Source organism: Dermacentor variabilis, chromosome 4, assembly GCF_050947875.1.
Source record: "Dermacentor variabilis isolate Ectoservices chromosome 4, ASM5094787v1, whole genome shotgun sequence".
NCBI lineage: Eukaryota > Metazoa > Arthropoda > Arachnida > Ixodida > Ixodidae > Dermacentor > Dermacentor variabilis.
The window spans coordinates 230,189,204-230,194,540 of NC_134571.1; the positions used below are offsets into that span (position 1 = coordinate 230,189,204).

A 5,337-nucleotide genomic window follows, 5' to 3' on the forward strand; every position below is an offset into this window, starting at 1 on the left:
TATAGGCATGAACTTATCCTGTGCACAGCTTACTGCAGAGAGCATAGGTGATGTTCCCAATCGGTGTCCGATTTTTATATACACTATATGCTGGCTCAAAGATGCTCGAAACACTGCAATGGAAGCTTCTAATAGAAAAAGTGCCTGGAAGAAAAAAAAGCTGTGCTGCAACCATCTTGGCAACATCTTGTCCCCTTAATAAAAATTGTGCTTCCGTATAAACTTCAGCCCTCCAGTTTAGAGTAAAGTACCAGTGCACTTATGAAAAACGAATCAATTCTCAAAGAGCATGTGCAGTCCAGCCAGAAGCATAGGTATGAATCCGCATTGTGCTCCTGCATTGAAGGTGAATAATGCGTTACAAAATGACGAATGTGCCTTAGTAAGCTTCCCTGCAATATGAATTTGTAATGTACAAAGAATTGTCAATTAAGCTTACCAAGAGCACAGATGCACTTGCAAATTATATCACAATTGAAAATAATGAGCAAACCTATGTGCCCTTTCCACTATTAGTATGCTTTACTGCACGATGCTTATTTCCACCTCTGTATTGCGGTGTAGCAAGCTACGAAAGAAACGTTGCATAATTGAGCTTTTTAAGATTACCTTTTTTGCAATACACCTATGTTCTGCGGTGAAGCCTAAGCAATGTACTGCGTTGAAGCATAGTAAAAGTGGAAAGGGGCCACTGTCACTGGACATAAAAAGAGTTCTTTAATTATACCCTATGATTATACACTCGCGCAACCGCCGCCTCTCAGGTCGCCTGAGTGGACATACTATGCTGGGTGATAGCGGCCCCCTCCCACTTTTAGTATCCTTTACCGCGTAACTAAAATGCACTGCGGCGAAGAAGCAGTACATTTGTATTGAGTGAATAAACAAATGGTTTTTACAACAGTACAGAAATAAACGCGCACCATGCATCAGTCTACCACATGGAAGAGCGTCGCAACAAAAGGTAGCTGATCACACAGGCTGTGTAGCGCACTTATCAGTCGTAAAGGCTATTCTGGGTAATTCATAATTTCACACACACAGAAATATGTTTATATGTTTACGTTCGTACTCCTTGCGTAATAAGACTTCCAGAACTCCCACAACAGGAAGTAATTTACAACACACAAACGAAAACAAGAGATACATATGCCTTGTTTTCAACTCGGTCGTCATGCAAATGACATATAGCACGGAAAAACGTGAACATGCTGTGTGTTAGCATCGTAAACTTCATACTAGGCAAGGAGCACACCACAATCCCGCGACAGCCGCTAATGAGACCAAAACAGGAGCACATATCTGTGAACGTGCAAATGGAGACCCTAAGCCACTCTGCTCCTCCACCACCCCCCGCTGCACGGCTGAACCACTCGTTTCAAGCACAGCACACCTAACACACATTCAGCACTGAACAGTGGGCGGTCGACGAAGTCGCATTTACATGACTTGTAGCGAGCAGCACATCCCTCGATGTCCGTTAAGCAAAGTCGGACACGGCGACGCCACATCGCGGTTCGCAGAACTTCGCTGCCGATGCGCTAGGCCACTTCGACATTTCAATTGTCAAGCAAGCACGGGTCACATAACGCAGATTCTCTACTGCCAGAGCTCACCGTGACGAAAGCCGCACTGCCGCACCACCACTACTCGCGGCTTTCCGCCAAGTAACGCAGAACCTACAACCAACACACAAGCAACGCACGTACAATGACATGAGCAATGTTGAACAACGCGGGGTCCAGAGAACGATCACGCCGAGGACGAACACGCCATGGCGTCGCTCGGCGTCAGCATCGCGCCTTCTCAAAAATCCCTAAACGATGCTGTCCCTAGGCACCTAGGATCAGGTCACGTGAGGGCTTTTTGTACGACAAATAGACGCACGCTTGAACAAGAGCGGACACTCGGCGAAAATTGGAAACAAGAAACACGTCACGCTATAGTATTAACATCGACGAATTGGGGCCGCGAGCATCGAAAAAAAGAAGTATGTGAAATGAGATTAACAGAAATTGTTTAATTTTTTTTATTCTTGCCCGGAAAAATTAAAAATAACTCAGTATAAATTAAATTAAACGTTGCGGCTTACTTCCGTTGCCTAGCGACAGGCGAACCGGCGAATGACGAGCCAGATGTTTGCGTCATTCGTCAGACGCACCGCCGAAGCGAGAGAGACCGGCCGCGCATCTGAGCGTTGGACTGTTCGGGCACCCGTCTGCCTGTTTTTCTATTTTGGGATTTAGCCTGGTTTGGTGGCCTCCCGGCGAATTATTGCGTTCATTCGGAACTTCGACATGGCAGCACTGCACTATTGGACTACGGCAAGGTGAGAAAGTTTGTTCGACAGTCTGCGACGCACTTCAAGTAATTAGGCTTACTGCCCGGCACCTAGGCTAGACTTGTGACGCAGTTAACGAAAAACAGCGTGGCCGTCGTGGAGCAGTTAAATTGAATTAATGAATCGTACTGGGAGATGTTTGCGACGCTTTCTATGAGCCCCAATATTATTTTGACTAATTTCGGTAGTTTTTGGGCACGCAAGTCGCACAGGGTGCTGTGACGCAGTTTCGCGTGTACTGAATTTTACTGCGACAAGTTTTGGCGCTTTCTCTGACTGCCAACATTATTGAAACTAGCTTCATTACTTTTTGGGCTACCTTTCGAGCGCAGTGGGCGCGCCTGGCGCTGTCACTCGGTTAGCGAAAATCAGCTCGGCCGTGGTGCGCGGTTTCGCGCTTTAATGCACTGACAAGTTCATGGCGCTTTTCTTTCTCTGACGCCCAACATTGTTGAAAATCATTTTCGATACTCTTATGTTATGAGGCCCGCTCGCCGCGCCTGTTGTGACGCAGCGAAAAGCAGCTCGGCCGTGGTGACAGTCAGTTTGGCGCGTACTGAATCTTTACGCGACAAGTTTGTGGCGATTTTTATGTCCCCGCAACAATTTAAGCCTCCCAAATATTATTATTATTAACAATTTAAGCCTTCTTTCGGTACCCACGCTTGTCGAAAACGCGAAGAGCAATCGTCAAGAGTGATAACACGGGAGTGTGTTGCTTGCGCCTGCAGAACGCACAAGAGATGAGCCAAGGAGCTCAAACGCCAGGAACTAGTAACTCGAAAATTCTGTCTTTTGAACGGCACCCACGCATCTTGTCTTGAGTGCGAGTAGTAGGAATTCTGCGAGCGTCCAGCATGCTCTGGTTGAGAGCCTGTATTGAGGCCACCTCTGTGTATTCGTAGCGTACGATCGCGTCGGTTGTAGCGAAGTCCGCGAAACGCGCCGGTGCCCGCGCATTCGTGCTATTAAAGTGCAGGAAATAAGTATTGGGAAGAGGGGAATGCGTGGAATTAGTGTGTTTGTGGTATGTACGGTATTGCTTGAGACGAGTCGGGTATTTTCTACGCCGTGTGTGTAAATACGAACTGCTTTTGTTCGTAATGCCGCCCACTCACCACTTTCGTACGCTTCGCCTCTACAGGCATTATTCTTAGATGTTAATACCAAAATAACGCTTGTATTTTTTTTCAGCTCACGTCGTCTGGTGGAGCTTCCTGCGGAAACTACTGCTGCTTACCTGGTGCCACAACGCTGGATGAATGCACAAAAAGCCCGCGACGAGCATTTACAAAGAATAAAATAAACGTTAATTTTGCCTCATTTCACAAGGAGTCTTGCGTCTTTATGAAACTGCACGTGGCACATATTCAATGGAGCCTTGTGAAGATCGTTCGCAGTCAATTTTACTTGATAAAATGATTTGCAAATAAATATTTAATAAATAAAAAATATTTGCTGCAAAAGCAAAAAAAAAAAAAACGGAGCCGGCGTGGCGCGCACCAGCTAGTATTCAAAACGCGCGCGCACAAAATCGAAATCGGAAGTGTGCTTCAGGTTTTAACATCCACGGCTTGGTGCGCTGCAGTTAATTCGGCCGCTGGGCTCTATGGGAGTGTCCGCTCTTGTTGTATTCCTTTCTCTATGCCATCACATTCTAGTATGAGGTGTTCCATCGTTTCTACATATTTACCACACAGTACATGTGTCTTCTTCGTTCAATTTCTTTTTATAGCTCCGCGTTCTAAGACATCCTGATCTAGCTTCAAAGAGTAGGGCACTGCCTCTTGAGTTATCATAAAACGCTTCCTTCCTGATCTTCTGTTTCCAGCATCGATATAGTTCTACACTATGCTTCTTTTCCATTGAATTTATACAATTTTTACCTTCCGCATTTTTAACCTGTCGTTTAATGCTCTGTCCTTTTTCGTCCTCGTGTCTGGCATACTTACTGGTTAGCTTCCTAGTTCTTTCCCGCCATTGTGAGTCAACGCTCTTTCTGTATGGGTATTTAAACACCTTAGCTGCCCACCTGTTATCATCCAATTTCCTCAGACGTTTATCGTATAGGATTTTACTCTGAGCTTCCCGTGCTTCGAATGATGCCCAGCCCATATCTCCCTGTACTGCTTCGTTTGTGGTTTTCCCGTGGGCACCTAGTGCTAACCTTCCCACAGCTCTCTGATTTACTTCTAGTCTCGACTGAACCTCTGCCCTTAAACACATGATTACAAAGACGGCGCGGAATAAAACAACACATGCTCAGTTACTTAAACACAGGACCGCATTCCCGAAAGTAAGCCCCGGCACCATTACTCCCTTCCAAATGCCTCTCAGTACCTCATACCTGTTGTAACCCCACAATGCCTTATGTTTCATTATCCCGGCATCTCTTCGCCCTTTTGCTATTAGAGACTGTTCGTGCTTTTCCGTGTACATCTGCCCTTTGTTTATCCATACCCCGAGATACTTGTATTCGGCCACTCGGGGTATTTCGTGGCCTTGTATTGTAAGCTCCTGATCAGTTGTATCGTTGAAAAACATCCCACCGGACTTAGCTGCACTAAAACTGAAACCTAAACTGTCTCCTTCGTCCCCACAGTAATTAACCAGAGTTTGCAAATCTTCCTGAGTTTGAGGTATAGTAGCGGCGCCTGGTGGCGGTGCGGGAAACGACATCTGGGTCGTACCAGCTTGGGTCGTATTGAGCCCTGGCTGTGGCGAAGCACGTTTCTAGGCCGAGTTTTGCGTCGATTCGCACTTTTTTCTGCCCTGTTGCGTGTGCGAAAAGGCTCGTCACTTCTCACAGACCATGCCGGCCACGCTGCGAGCTCACCGCAGCCTATAGTTTAACGAAAACGGACTCTCCGTGTGCCGTGGGACGTAATGCTGGAAACAGAAGGAATCGGCGACGTCGATCCGGAGGGACCTAGCTGAGCATCGAAAAAGCGTCACCGTCAATACTGCTGCGTCGTGGGCTGCCATGAACAAGAAGG

The 5,337-nt window shown here is 46.7% G+C and overlaps 1 long non-coding RNA gene across 1 annotated transcript; it reads left to right on the top strand.

Annotated features, from left to right (window-relative positions):
* The first annotated feature begins 2,121 nt into the window (after positions 1–2,121).
* Positions 2,122–3,672, top strand: LOC142578157 (uncharacterized). The gene is made up of 2 exons (XR_012827198.1): positions 2,122–2,329; positions 3,536–3,672. It is a non-coding gene; the product is annotated as an uncharacterized LOC142578157 (long non-coding RNA).
* The last annotated feature ends 1,665 nt before the right edge of the window (positions 3,673–5,337 follow it).